Source organism: Choloepus didactylus, chromosome 3 (genome assembly GCF_015220235.1).
Source record: "Choloepus didactylus isolate mChoDid1 chromosome 3, mChoDid1.pri, whole genome shotgun sequence".
NCBI classification, from domain to species: domain Eukaryota; kingdom Metazoa; phylum Chordata; class Mammalia; order Pilosa; family Megalonychidae; genus Choloepus; species Choloepus didactylus.
The window spans coordinates 19,488,931-19,505,473 of record NC_051309.1 but is presented as its reverse complement, the minus strand read 5'-3'; the positions used below and the strand labels follow the sequence as shown (position 1 = coordinate 19,505,473).

The 16,543-nt window shown below is 35.4% G+C and overlaps 1 pseudogene; it reads right to left on the bottom strand.

The window, feature by feature from the left end:
• Positions 1 to 3,130: 3,130 nt before the first annotated feature.
• LOC119528557 lies at positions 3,131 to 4,594 on the bottom strand (annotated as a pseudogene).
• Positions 4,595 to 16,543: the final 11,949 nt, after the last annotated feature.

Below are 16,543 nucleotides of genomic sequence, written 5' to 3'. Positions count from 1 at the left end.
TAATTAGGTGATAGATGAAAAGATTGTTGAGAAACACTGAAGGTCCAGCTCATGCTGGTTGTTGGTGAGACAATAGTGTGGTTACTTCCTGGAGTTTACCAATCCTCTACCGTATTTTATGAAGTTGCCTTGCACTGGGGGATTTTCTGCTGGGTTTGACAGAAGCAGCCAGGTACCCTTTCACTGTGAGTTTATTGTTTGGTTATGTTTATTTTATTGAAGGAAGATTATTCAAATTGGCATATTTACCACTTCATATACCTCATTATGTTTATTCATAATGTTATGCTTAAAGGCAATTCTGTTTACTTCTGTTCAGTTTAATGAATGAATTGGGTCATATGAAACTGATTTGAAATCCTTGCTCCATCAGTTCCCGGGTTGTTGTGACATTTGATTAACTAGTAATTAGGCAGAAGATCTTAATTATATCATCATCATTATTATTAGGAAATAGACAACGAAAATTAGAGACAAATCAAGGGTAAAAAGTAAACTGGTGGTTTCCAAGAGCAAAAGTTGTTGCATGCTAAAGCAGACAGAAAATTATACTAATTCCCTCAGACTTTCAATATTTTCAAGTAAGTCTGATAGTGACCAGAGATTGTAAATGTGTGGCTTAAAACTGTGGGGAATACCTAAAATACTACTGAAAGTGAAATGGAAATAATTTAGGAGTGGTATAACTGGACTGTGATTTCACTTTGGAAGTAGAAACTATTTTGGAGAAAGACTGCAAGTTAAAAGGTATATTTGACTGGAAGTAGAGAAGGACATTTCAAAGAGTTGCAGTGTGAGCAAGTTTATCCAGCAATTGGCCAAAAAAGAGACACATTTTCTAGCTGCCAAAGAGCAATCCCTACTCATCCTGACCAAAACCAACACTTCCCTTTGCTTTGTTTCCATGCTCTCCAAACAGCATGCCAATTACTAATATCAGTTTCCCATGAACTCCAAATTAGGATGGGGATTCCCTGTATGACAGAGAGAATACATCAGGTCATTAGGAAGGAATGTCTCCTTTGTTTTGACTCTTACAGTTCTTTCTCCTATATATTTAATTATTGTGAGTCAGCCAACCCAATTTTTTTGTTAACTCTGTGACATTTACAAGAATGTATGAATGCACCAAGATAATACCATCCTATGAGATTTCTTTTGAAAAATTAATTAGCCTTCACTGGTCATCTCTAACTCATTACCACCTTCTCTCTTCCTACAAATTTCTAGTCATCTCCTTTCCTTCACATAAATAATAGATATCATCTACAACTCTAATCTGAGCTGACTAAACATAATATTGAAATTAATATTAAATTTTATAATATTTCTAAACAAATACAAAATCCCATCTAATTCTTACTCTCCTGATTCACTTAATGAGATGAAATGAAAATGTTGTCTAAGGTTACTAATCTTTGTGTACCTGGAAGCATAGTTCCTTATTTTTTCTATTATATCATGTTTTTTAAATCATTTAATAAATTGTTTATTTGTAAATCAATAAATATGGATACTAGCCTAAAAACTTAGACAATCAGGACTACATTAGTAATAGGCATTTAGAATGGGAATGCATTTGCACAGATTTGTTTTGTAAACAGCATAATCACTGCATACATATACTCCGAATGTTCATTAAATTATACAACTAACTCTCCTTAGAAAGGATATATTCTGCTTAGTTCTAGTTGAAATAGCATAAATTCCAAATTAATCAGCTTTGCTGTATTTGAGAATAGCTCTGGCTCAAGTAGATACATTCAGCCATTTGCTTCCTGCTTATATGTATATGTGTATATATGGGTAAGTTATGTCTGCGTGTTGTTTTTCTGAAGTCTATCTATAACAATCTACTGCTAGTCACAGACACACAAAGTTGCTGTGTAAAATTATCCCTCAGTTTTATTCTAAACTCATAGTTCAGTTGATTTTATGGTTCTCAAATTGTCATACCTAGAAGAAAAACACTGGGACCTTAAATCAAAACTCAATTCCACTTGTCTCAAGGTTTGGCTAGTCATATGATTTTGTTCAAGTCTTCTATATAAATATAAGTCAACAACTTAATCTATAGAGCTTGAGAGATGTTTTAGAATCCTATGCCCTGCCATTCTTGAAGGAAAGTGATGCATAATTTCTGGATAATTTAGAGAAAAGTCGATCTTACCAGCCACTGTAAAAATGAACAGTTCTTCTGTTTATCTAATCTCTGAATTTATCTTTCTGAATTCACTAGTTTCTAAAACTGGCCTTAAAGCGAAGGTCTGAAACCTAGGCAACTACTAGGGACAGTGTAACCTAGCCAGAGATGTACTTCAAAGTGTCTTAAATTGTTTTTCATTTAAGTGAAATGATCAATTCGCACTAAATCCTGAAATCATAATATCAGGTTGCACTCCCCACCCACACCCCAGGACAACTCCACATTCTACTACAGAGCTTCAAAAAAAGTTGTCCTGTGGGTAAATGATGGCTGTTCTTCAAAGACTTCTCAATGGACAACATTATCAACACTTATCCCTTACTATACCAAAGAGATTGGAGAGTAAGTTGCCCATTTCTACTTCTATAGCACCAAATATAACCACCAATTTCTTTTTCACCCATGAAAAATACTTTAAGAGGCTCTGAAAGAACAGAGAAACTAAGGATAAGAAGGTGTAAGAGTATCTAAAAGTTAAATATTAAATCTTTCACACAAACTTTATCTCCTTACAAGAAAGGTACTAAATAAGTTACATTTAAATGTCCTATTTAAAAAACAAAAAACAAAAAACAAAAAACTTCTCATTTAAGAGAAAATGGAAATTATTTAAAATATGAGGGGTAGGAGTAAAGGATGAGCTATATGCTCAATTCAAATTACATTAAAACCCAAACATAAAATATAAACAGAAGTGAAATTTTCCTAAAAGGAAATGAATATTCATTAACCCCCACCTCCTCTTCAAGTAGGTAAATCACACTAAAGAGAAGAAATCTACATGGACCCAGAAATCTACATGGACTTTCTCACTTTGATATATGTAAAAATATAAAAATAAATTTCATGTTGCCAAAATAACTATTTAAACATTTAGCATTATACAGTTAGAAATATATAATTCCACCTTTATAGACAAGTCATCTAGGGGAAATAAGTTAGCACAATCATTTGAATTGGTTGCCTACTTACTGGACAGGGCTTATTTCACTTTTTTAGCTCTTTTGCACATGTAAAACATGTCATAAGATGCCCTGTTTTGCAATAGACAATGCAATCATTTTTAGGTCGACCTTGGCAAATCACAAAAGGTTCAGTGGGATTAAGGGAAAAACTAGATGGCACACTTTCTTCTTCATCTTGTGTTTCTTCCCTCTCAAACTCTTTGACGTCTTTTTGACTCCTATAAATGATGCTACTAGAAGTTGATGGCTGAGAAAAGTCCTCACTTTCTTGGGATAGGGAGTCTTGCATGATGTTACCATCATTTTCCTCAACACTTGACTCTTTAGAGTCCCTCACTGATATTTTTTTGCAATCAGGAACATCAAAGCTCTCTTCCACATGTGCTGAGTATCCTCGTTTGGCTCTCTCAGATATTTTCCCTTTATCCTTTCTTTTATCTTCAGGAAGCCAATTCTCACAAAGAGCCCAACAATCTGTTGCAATGTGGTGGAAGGGGAGGATTCATTTCATTGCATGAAGTACACTTCCAATAGGCAGCTAAGGAAATTTCGGGATCTTCTCCAAAGGAATCTGTATCATTCTCCCCTGCCTGGTATATAGTAACTTGCTATACCTCGTCATCTTCATCTGAGAGATCTTGTCCTTCTTCACTAAGGCTATAATCTGAATCGAGAGACTCAACTTCAGATTCTACACTGAATTGATCTGAAACTGAATCCTGATCCAACCAATCACCAGAATGTTCACTTACACCAGCATCAAGATCCAGATTTGATGCAGTCTCTGTCGATTCGCTGCTACTGCTTCTTTCACGGCGTATCTCCCTTATTACACGCAGAGCAAGACTTTCATCAAATGAAAAGGAAATGCTATCAGATTTGTGGTGCTTTCTTTGTCGTTCACCAGCTAATTCATGTGAACTTTCTTCTGTCTTACTAATTGCTCTCCTTCTAGATGAGGTAGTTAGTCTAGAAATCAAATTTGAGGATGAAGGTTTCTCTTCCTGCAGCTCTTGTACAGAGTCCTTTTGCTCAGTTTCATTTTTAAGGTGACACTGTTTTCACTCACAGAGGTGCCTGAATCTGATGGCTCCTGCTGATTGACCACTACCAAGTTTCTGTAGATCATTGCATATATTTTCCTGTGCTCTTTCACAGAAAAGCTTGGCACTCCAAACAAATCCCCTAGAAGTTCATTTGAACAATATGCAATATGTTGTTGCTTCTCATCACATAATCGTTTAGCCATAATATACTGGCCAAGATAAAATATAACCTCTTTCATTGTGTAAGTGTCTTTTTGTGCACCAACAGACGTCAACAACTTCAAAAGCAACGGCTTTGGTCTAACCAGGGTCTCTTGTCCTGAAGCAGGAATCTGTGAGGTGCTTACAGCACCATCAGTAGATACAGACGTGTTGGTATTGCACGTTTGCCATGCGGAGTTTTTCGCACCTGGAACTGGGGTCTCTAGAGGCTCCCCTGTTCCATTCATTGGGCCCACGGAAGCCCAATGCACTGGGCCTCAGCAGCCATTCCGCTTGTGCAGCCCAGGCCACTGGGGCCCTCCAATGCACTAGGTCCGGAGAAGGAGGCTCCAGGTGCCAAAAGCATCAGAACCTCGATCACAGGGCTTAGGGCTGCCCCTCAGGCTTGGCTTATTGCTCCATCCCCCTTCCAGTCACACAGGGCCACACCCCCATGGTTATTTTAACTGCAATTCTATTTGCTTCTAAATCAGCATTTGTTCTATGATCTCGAAATGCTATGGCATACCCTGAGTTGTAAAGAGCTATAATATTAATTTACAACCTCATATACTACTTACCAGGAAATACAAGAACCTACCAGTGAGTGTCATGTTCATCATGCAATTAATTGTTGGGTCTTGCTACTTTACTTTTTCCTACATGGTTTTAAACTCTGGGTGGTATGTAAATAGTTAGCTGTTTTTTTGGTAGGTTATGTGGTTTTTAGAGGTACATTACACGAAAAAAATCAAAGATAAAATTGTAAATAGGGAAAATTTCATCCATAAAAGGAAAACTCTTATGGTCATCCAATGGAATAAACACATTAATAACTTGTGACTTTCCCACTGCATCACTAAATCTTGGCACTGAATAGAAATGCCAAATGTAATGTTTCACAAACTTTTTTTTCCCATGAATATTCATTTTTTTACAACTGGAGAAAAATATTGTTTTTTATGTGGAACAAAAAAAAAATCACTAAAATAAAAACATCTGGTAAAAATAGACCAATGTGTTAACATCCAAAGGACAGCATTCCTGCTTATTATATTCTGTTTTTTTCCTCATAAAAGGTCAAATTCTTCATAGAGCTTTATATATTTATTATGCTTAGTATTTTAAGATGATAATCTCTACCAAATTATGACTTCCCATGCATTGTCTTGTGATACAGTTTCCTTATAACATTAAAGCTTTGTACAAGTCATGAAGGGAGCACACAATGTGAGTAAATGGTTAGCTCACAAGTCTCTGCCTCTGCAATGCAGCTAGAACTTATTGAATCCATATTTGGCCATTAATGAATTTGGACATTGACATGATGTCATGCCTCTTTGGGGGTCAATTCAAAGTACATATTTCATCCCTGATTGAGTGGAATTTCATGGAATAGCACACTACTTCATGAAAATCAAATACATATATGGTGGAGAACCTATAGAAAACGCATATACTACAAGAAGTCCATGGATTTTTTGAAAATAGATTAAAAAAAAAAAAAAGAGGTGCTCTATCTGTTAAAATTTACTTGTAATACCTTATAACATTCAAGTTAATATTTTAATATTTTAGTCCTTTCCACATGTTCACAAATGTAAGAACATTATTTGTTTTTCTCACTGAATAAGTAGAATTAACTGGCTGTATTTTATTTGATAGAAACAGACAAATACTTTTTTAGGCTTCGTATGTGTTTAACAAATATTTAATTAGCAAAGTTTCCACTTTTCATCCTTTTTCTTTGTTGTTCAAGTGCAACTACCACAAGGTTTATGAGTTGAAATAAAAAATCCAAACTTAAAAAAATCATACTCACCAGTGATCATGTTTTCAACGCCTCAAAATACACTCTACCCCAAGTAAATTGTCTATACCGATAAATATAAACCTATTCTCTTGCTAGAAAATGTCTTACAGGCATGTCTATGTCTGTTTTGGTCAAAGAGATGGGAAGCAGAAGTTACTAGAAAATATTTTATTGGTCAAAAGATTGAGCTACCAGGAAAGACAGTTGCTTTTTTGCCTCTGGCCATTATTTTGTCTAGATGTGATGTCTGAAACTGATGCAGTCATACTGGACCCTGAGGGTAATCAAAATTAGCCTGCATATAAATCCAAATCACTACAAATGCTGGTACAGAAAGATAGAAAGAATAGGATTACGCAATAGCAATATTAAGCTCCTGAATGAACTGAGTTAAAAATCTAGTCCTCTTGGCTTTTCATTATATAAGAAATTTCTCTTTTTTTTAAGCTATTTTGAGCCAGAAGTTTCAGTTTACTTGAAGACAAAAGCATTCTGATACCTTTTAATGCATTAATTCTCTGAGTTTTGTTAAGTAATTGCTGAACCTTATCTCATTTAATATTGCATGTCCCATTGAGGTGAGGGTTATTCATGCTGCTTTAGAAATGCCAAAACTGAGCCTGAGAAGGCAAGTAACCACACCGAACTGTACAGGTAGAAAGTGAGAGGCCTAGATTTGAAACCGGATTTTTAACTTCCAAATCCCTCATTTTACGCTTGTTGTAAGATTTTTTCTAACTTGCATGAATAATTTCCATTAGAACACTAAGTAATCCTGGGAAAACTGTATATTTCCTCTGTGCATTTTTTCTTTAGCTATAAAAAAACACAATAAATGATAGCAACAAGAAAGAGTACATTTTACTAGACTCACCTTTTTCATAGGAGTTGATTCATGTTAACATCAGGCCAATCTACGTTATACACAAGTTATGCCATTTTATCTGTTGTTTACCACAGTGTGGGATTATTTCATAACTGCATAATATGGAAAGAATATAGAGATACGCTAGGCTTGGTTTCCTCCTTCAAGGAACACATGATAATGTACCTGAACTATCCATGTAAATTTCAGAACATACTTTCGGTAATCACAGGTTGCTATTCTTGTCTAATTTGCCTTCTCCATGAAATCTTTTAGCTCTCCTTTATCAATCATCTAATTTCTATACTACTTGCATCTCTTCATAAATAATCAGGAATGTGGAATCATTCTGATATGTTTTCATTAGCCTTCAAAACCATTGTTTAAAATCTTTAAGTGTCAAAATGGCAGCAGTGTCCTTCACAGCCCCTAGCATTTATTTATAAAAATATTTATTTAGTGCTTACTTTGTGCCATGTATCATGGTAGGACCTGGGGATACAAAGATGTATTGTGTAAAGTACCTGAGCACACAGTAGGCACTTAGGATGTTGAATTTAATTTAATTTGGTCTACAATAGTGCAGAAGTGAGCGTCTACTGATCATCCTAAGAACTGGAGTCATATAAAACATAAGGCTAATGACTAAATAATGGAGTTAAAATTTAAGGTTAAATGCAAAGCTGTTACACTGCATTATGTAATTTCCTCACATAATGAAGATGGGTCATTAAGGATTCAACATTTTCAAGCCTGCTTAACCCAAACAACAATGGAAAAGAATCTAAATACCATTTTCCCACTTTCTGTTGGATGAGGTTAAATTGGGCAAGACAGCAAATAATGACGGATAATGATGAAGAACTGAAATCATCCAGTACATTACCAATTCTGATGTGCAATTAATACTGGAAAAGATATATCAGTGTGCTGTGAAAGAAGCAGAAAGAGATTCCTTCCAAAGGGTCAATGGAAGAAGCATGCATGCATCTTTCCATCCTTCCTTCAATACTCAGCCTGCCAGTCTTGTTTTCCCCATGCCTCCTTTTCCTGCAATCCAAGCTGCTTCTTCAGGCTCACTGTGTTTGGTATATACCTCATTTGTGAGGTACAGTTCCATGTGAGGAAATGCTGACTTTCTAAGAACAGAATCTACAATAATGGAGTCTCCTCTGGTCCAGGAACCACATCAGGCTCACTGTGTTTGGTATATACCTCATTTGTGAGGTACAGTTCCATGTGAGGAAATGCTGACTTTCTAAGAACAGAATCTACAATAATGGAGTCTCCTCTGGTCCAGGAACCACACTATTTCATCTTATCCTTGCACCAATCTATAAGGAGAGAATGAAGAAGAAGTTGAGAGAGTACAGTATCAAAGACTTAAGTGCATTTCCTGAGGTCAGACAAGAAGCGAAAAGCCAAACTGGGTTTCAGACTTAAGAAAGGCTGACTTCAAAATCATCTTAGTTCCTGCAACCCTAAGTTCTCTCCTCAAAATAAAGCTGTTTTATAGATAGAGTTTTCATATAGTGGGTGCCAGATAATATTTGTTAATTTAATGAATGAAATATTAATAAATTGATTAAACAATTGTTTCTATAATAAAATTAATTTTTTGTCCTCAATGAAAACATTACTAAAAACATATATTGATTTAGAAGTGCAATCCTGGTCGACTGATGCTTCCTGTTAACCTCAAGAAGTCACATTTACTAGAGATAAGATCTACAGAAATTTTCCAAGTCCCTTTGAAATCTCTATAGAATATTCCACATAATCTTTCAAGTTCACTTGCCTGGTATTAGAAACTGTAATTGTTTTTCACTTAACTGAACCAAATGAAAAAAAAAATCAAATAAGTTAAATATTTTCCTGCCCTTTGTTTTATTTTTTATTTTGTTTTGCTTTTTTTTCCCAGGAGAAAGGGGATAATGACAACTCAATAAGGTGATGGTGGGGGTGGTTTTTTAAAATTAATTTACTGGATATACACCTATGCACATTTATATTTCTGCCCGATTCCTATTTTTGTAACTTTTTCAAAGGAGCAAGGTTACATATAATGTTTGCATTAGAACTATTAAGGACACTATGTTGTTTTTGTTTTGTTTTTTATTTGAGCAGTTGTAGGTTTATAGAAAAATCATGCAGTAAGTATGGAGTTTCCATATACCCCCCCAACCATAGTTTTCTCCATTATTAATGTTTTGCATTATTGCAATACCATTGTTAAAACTAGTAAAACAACCTTGTTATAATTATACTATTAACCATAGTCCATAGTTTACATTAGGTTTCCCTCTTTGTGCTGTACAGATCAATGTTTTTGTGTTTTTTGTTTTTTAAAATTTTTACTGTGGTAACACATATGACCTAAAATACCCCTTTCTACTCACTTTCAGTTATACAATTCAGTGGTATTAATTGCATTCTCAGTTTTATACCACCATTACCACCAACCATTACCAAAACTCTTCCATCACCCCGAAGAGACACTCTGTACCAATTAAGTATTAACTCCCCATTTTTCAACCCCATCCAGCTCCTCATAGCCTGCACTTTAATTTGCAAATTTTCATATTCTAATTATTTCATAGAAGTGAAACTTAAGGAAACTATTTTATTTGGCAATATTTCAATTATTGCAGGAGACTATGTAATCAAAATTTCTGTCATATCCAAAGAAAAGGTGCAACATTTTTTAGCAATGGACTAGGTTAAATAAAGCATCAACCTTTACATTTATTTTCTTTAGACTCTCAAGTATTTTAAGATTGCCATATACAAACATCACAAGACACTTTGATTAAAAAGCTACATTCTTGGAAAGCAACAACATTTCTTGTAAGTTTTCTTGCTGTTTTAGTAGGCTTGGTACTTGTTTAGCTCACATGAAAAGAGCTAAATTCTGGTTAACATGAGTAAAGCTTGCCATACAGAATTCCACATTTGAGACTAAATGTTTTCTCCTGTCTGTGCTAATTGTGTATCAGCTGGGAGTGCTCTTGGCTTCAAGTAACAGAAAAATCCACGCAATAATAGCTTAGTCAAATAGGGATTTATTCTTCTCGTAGCAAGATGTCTGGAGGTAGATGATTTCTGGCTTTGGTTCAACTCCTCGGTGATGCCATCAAGAACCTGGGTGTTATAATTGGTCTGCTTTCCTATCCTTAGTGTGTTGGCTTTTGTCTTCATGCCTATCACCTCAGGCACTCCAGATCCAGAAATCATGTCCTCATTCAAGACAAGAACTAAGGAAGGGGAGACCTCTTCTGCATCTGTCTTTTATATCAGGAAACCAAAAGCTTTCCCAGAAATATCAAGGAGATGTCGCTATGCCTCAGCTAGACCTGAGTCAAATAGCCTTTTTAATTTCAAGAGAGGTTGAGAAAGCTTTTCTTTTTTAAGATGGTATTTGGCCACACCAAATCATATTGAGTTGGAAATGTTTACTAGTAAGCAACTAAAATTGTCTGTTGCAAATGGAATGGCATTTTTTGTCTTGGAAAGTGTAATGGTTAGGTTCATGTGTCAACTTGGCCAGGTGATGGTACTCAGGTTTCTGGTCAAGGAAGCACTGGTCTAACCATTACTGCAAGGATATTTGTGGCTGATTAATAAACCAGAAGGCTGGTTTATTAAATCATCAGTCAATTGGCTGCAGCTATGACAGATTACATCAACAAAGGGCGTGTTTTTCACAATGAGAGAATGCAATCAGTTGGGTTTAATCCAATCAGTTGAAGACTTTTAAGCAAGACAGACAGAGCACCTTCACATCTTCTTCTGCTAACCAGCAAAGCGTTTCCTGAGGAGTTCATCGACACGTTCATTGAAGTTGCTAGTTTGCTGCCTGAGGAGTTCATCAAACATCTTCATTGGAGTTGCCAGTTTGCTGCCTACCCTACAGAATTTGGACTGGTGCATACCCACAGTTGCATGAAACACCTGTATAAAATCTTACACTTACAGATATCTCTTGTTGCTTCTGTTTCCCTAGAGAACCCTAACTAATACAGAAGGTTAAAGGAATGGAAAGGATAAAGTGTTAATTGAGGATATGAAGCATTTGAGCTGAGAGGGATACATTAGAGCCATAGTCTAGGGGATGAATGCAAGGGCAACAAAAGAGAGGTCACATCAGATATCAGAAGAGTACAGAAAGAATGGTGGCAAAGACTATATGAAAATGTGCCTACTTATTTATTATGTATTTTGTGATTTGTAGCTTATTTACATTTATTTTTTTCCAACAGATGGTGCCTCAAACCAAAGGTCAACAAACTTTTGTTTTAAAGGGCTTAATAGGAAATATTTTCAGCTTTGCTGGCCATATGGTTTCTGTTGGAACAACTCAACTTTGCCATTATAGCACAAAATCAGTCACAGACTATACCAAACAAATGGCTATGGCCGTGTTCCAATAAGACTTTATTTACAAACCAGGAAGCTTGGCCATAATTTTCACCAACTCCTCCCTAGATTAAGAAAAATAGAATACTGTGAAAGAAAAATAGAATAATGAATTAATAAGAGAAAAAAAAAGGAGGGAATGTTTCTATCAATGACAAATTATGAAAAGCTATAAAGTGTTGAGATTTGAAGCCAAGGCCAAAAGGACAACACTATCACCTAGATCTCATTGTCTAGTTATGACAATTCTGCCAATGCTGAAGAGAAACAAATGTTGCCCAAATCTTGAGATGCTAGAAGCATTTCCAACCTTATATTACACAGCACTTCCTTCAGGACTCTACTCAAATCAGGAGACACCCCTTCTCAATAAGCATATCACTCTCTCTCTTGTTCTGTCTAGTTTTCTTTTCAGCAGTTGACACTACTCAACATTATATTACAAACTAATTTGCTAATACAAATTATTGTCAGTATCATCACCCTACACTAAGATATAAATCCGTGAGAGCTGAGACTTTGTTTAACTTTTTTTTTTTTTTGGTTCGCTGTTGTCTCTGTTATTCTCAGTACTCAGATTAGTGCCTGTCACCTAGCAGATGCTCAGTAAATATTTTTTAAATGAATAAATGAATCAACAAATGATGATCTGGATATTTTGCCAACATTTAGGTTTAGTCTAAGGCCTTGATGGTGTCAAGCATTCAAGCATTTCCATTGCCTGAATATTTATGTTGGATTTTCTGGATGTCTTGTGTATTTACATCTTTACTCTTTGAGTCAAATTCAGAACTCGGGAAATGAAGAGAGAACTACTCTTCTTTTTTCAGTATATGTATTGGAGAAGACTTTAAAAAGCTATACAAATTAAATCATATTGATTAATGCAATTCACAAGTGGTACATTTACATTTGTGAAAAATAGAAATTTCATGAAATACAGATAGACCCTATAATCCTGGACATGTGTTTTTAATTAAGCTCAGTCATTTTATTTTTTCATTTAAAATTATTTGTTGCATCCCCATTTTGCATTGTATGTTGGTCTGTGTGCTGGACATACAGTAATAAATGAGGTGGGCTATATGCAGATTATTAATTTTCAGAATCATAATAAAAAATTGTATAATGAAATTATTATATTTAATGTAATTATATTATTATTAAGTCTGGTTCTTGGAGAGGCATATTTTATGTATTTTGTTGCCTCCATAATTTATTTATGAAAACAACAGAAAGTTTACAAGAACTATCTCAAATAGTTCATTTTATCTACATTCTCATACAAATGCACACTAGATATTTATATTTGACATCAGAATACCTGAGATAATCTGACATTTGACCTAGTAAAATGGTCCCAGTAAGAAAGAAAAGGATGTCATTCTCAATGAATTATGGGAAGGTGTATCTGCAGGAGAGATGAAATGTGGGAATTCTGCTATCCCAGATCCCCTCTTCCTCAACAGACACATGCAAACCTAAATATCAGTTTATTTATCTCAATCCTACTTTTGACATCAACCACACTTGTGAAAGATGCATCTAATTACAGACTTTCCCTGTGCTCTGAATTCTATCTTGATAGACATTAGATATCCTATATCTTTGAAGGACCATTCATTTATAATTTTATGTGATAACTTTATATTAATTGCCTACTCTGTACAAGTTATCCTGCTCTATGTGCGAGGAAGTATTTTGAGTGGCAATCTCTCATTCCACAAAATCTATCCAACCAACCCATAAAAGAAAGCAGTTGGAATGAAATGGTTCAACACCCATATGCCACTTATCTACTAGGCCACTGAAAGCTGATTCCCTCCTTTTTAAAAATTTTCTCTGTATTTCTTTGGAGTAGTGATAGAAGTTGTAGTACATAGGACAAAATATCCTGTTGATCATCTGAGCAGTATATATATGTATAGTCATATACCAAATCTTGGATTAATACTAAACAATGATATATTCTATCATGCTTTTATAAAATGTATAGGTTATTAGTTCAAAAATCTGCAATATTTAGCTGATAATTTAACATTAATCTGTTCATTAATTCTACTAATATTGATTGAATACCTCCTATGTAGCAGGCACTATTCTCAGTGTTGGGAATATAGAAAGCAAAAAACATAGAAAAAAAGTCTTCCTCTTATGGAGCTAGCTTCTATTGGAAAAGTGTAGGGGGAATGAGGACACAGAAAACTAAACAAATAAATTAGTAAAATGTGTACCATGTTAGAAATAAGCTAGCTGCTATAACAAATAAACCTTAAAATTTGATTAATTTAAAATGATGGAGGTTTTACTTATTTCTCAAGTGATAGAACTGGATGGGTGAGCAAGGAGCCCTCCCCATGAAGTCCTTTAAGAACCTAGGCTGATGATTGTTCTACTTTGTTCATCAAATTTCTTTACTGTCACCCTGTGGCCCTTCAGCATTCCAACCTGCAGACACAGAGAGAGTAAGGAAAATAGCCCTGATGCTTCAAGACAGATAATGATGGTTGGCCTGTCAATAGCTGGGGTCTTTCTAGAGGCACACATAGATTTGCTCCCCACTCCCCTTGCCCACTTTAGAGTCATAAGCATGGTCCTCTATTTAGTTTAATAAGAACTAAATTTTCTCAAACTCTTATTTTTTGAAAGTATGTTTGATTATCACTTTCTTGTTTCAAGAAAGAGCCATAAATTAAAATTAATTCTGACTATTGATATTCTGACTTTTTAGATTCCAGAAGAGTTGGTCATGTTTTGCATAGCCAAACAGGTGAAACTGTTATTTTTCAAAAAGTTTTTAAATGGACAGTAAAGAAATGCTACACTTTCAAAGTACAGACAAATCCATTTAAAATGTATGTTGATGACTGTTCTTCCAGACTCGAAGATGCTATCCATGGTGTTAATTTCTGCCTGGATGCAAAATGAGTGTTGTATCCAATGGTAGTCTAATAAATCCCAGTGTGAAGACTCTTAAATTGGGGGCAGCTCTAACTACTTATGTATAGGTTTACCTCTGTACCTAATTGCTGTGGGCCAGGCAGCTTTATCTGCTGTCATTGCTGTCCTATTATGTCCTTATCAGAGGAGACAGATGGCAGACTAGTCTTAGACATGTACATCGGTTCCTTGTTCTCTTGCAGATAGTTATAAACAGGATCAGTTTGCCTTGTGTTTGCAGCTAATAGCTTAGTTACTTGTTGTTTCAGTTTGCTAAAGCTGCTGGAAATGCGATCTACCAGAAATGGATTGGTTTTTATAATAGGGGTTTATTCGTTCACAAATTTACAGTTCTAAGGCCATGAAAATGTCGAAATTAAGGCATCAAGAGGTTGATACCTTCTCTGAGAAAGAGGCCGATAGCATCTAGAATACCTCTCTCAGCTGGGAAGGCACATGGCTGGTGTCTGCTGGTTCTTTCCTCCTGGGTTACATTGCTTTCAGCTTCTGATTCCATTTGCTTTCTCTTTAAGCATCTCTGAGTTCTCACTTACCTTCTCCGGGGCAAACTCAGCTTCATCTCTTAGCTTAGCGTCTCCAAACATCTGGTCTGTGTTGGCTTTGAGCATTTTCTCTCTAAGCATCTCTAATAAACTAATCAAGACCCTCCCTGAATGGGTGGTGCCACATCTCCATGGAAATAATCTAATCAAAAGGTCCCTCCTTCAACCGGGTGGGTCATAACTCCATGGAAACAACCTAATCAATAGATTCCACCCCAAGAGGTCTGCCTCCACAGGATTGGATTAAAAGAGCACGGCTTTTTATGTGGTATATAGTAGATTCAAACCAGCACATATCTGAACTCCAAAACTGACCTTAACACATGTTCTATCAGCTGAAACATCACTTTAGAGTTAAAACCTATGATACCCACTAATATCCCACTGGCATTAACCAATATGTAAATTACATATATCTTGACTTGATATTTAAAATAAGACAAACACCCAATGATAGGTGGCTTATAGTAGATAAGAGAAAGATGCTTTGAAGGCTGAAACTTCAGAGCTCTCAAAATATATCTCCTTTGTATTTTCCAAATGTGATCATTCTGGCTTTGGGTATTCATATACTCATGTTAGGAAAATATATTTTAAAACAATACATTCCCATTCTGTGGGTCTACCGTATTGTGGGACTACAGATAAGTGCTGAAATATGATAATTTGTGAGATATGTATTTCTATCAATGAAACTTTCAAGTAAAATTGAATGATTGTCTGCTAGGAATGTTATCGAATTGCTATGGTGGTTGGTGATATCACGAATACCTTGAACTGGATTCAATATGGACCTTAGTTTCATTAAAACACACCAAAAATAATGTGAAATGGGATGTCCAAGGAATACCTTAAAGATTTGCTAAGAATTTCCAAGGAATACCTTAAAGATGAAATCTAAAATCTACTAAAAGTCTTCACTTTTTAATGGATTGTGTAAGGTGGAAAAATGAGATTGTGAGACAGAGGGTTACTTGAGGGTAGAGGCATGGGAGCCTCCAAACCCTTGGACAAAGATACTTGAGAGTAGAGGGTTAAATGCAAGTGAAAGGAGTTTGGGATGCAAATTCAGGCATACAACAAATGTATGAAAATACTAAGGCTTGAGTAATTAAATGGCTTGCAAAAATTCATGCAGCTAGTAATGACTAGAAAAATGACTTGAACCAAGATCTCTCTAACCCCCAAATCTATGGACTTCCCATTGCACCCACCTACCTTAAATTGCATTGCAATACAAGTGTCAGTCAAGATGACTGTCATACCAATACCTAATATTTGTTGAGCAGGCACTATGGGCCCCACTTTAAGTATTTTACGAACTTTATCTGATATAATTTTTAAAACAACCTCATGAAGTAGATAATAACATTTTCAGTAGTTTACAGATGAAGCAATTGAAGCATAAAGAGACATTCAGGGGTCAATTTCACAAATCTACCACTTATTAAAGCCAGGATTTGAACCGAGGGCTGTGTGATGTAAGAGCACATAATGATAAGCAGTATTTTGTAGTTTCATTTATTCA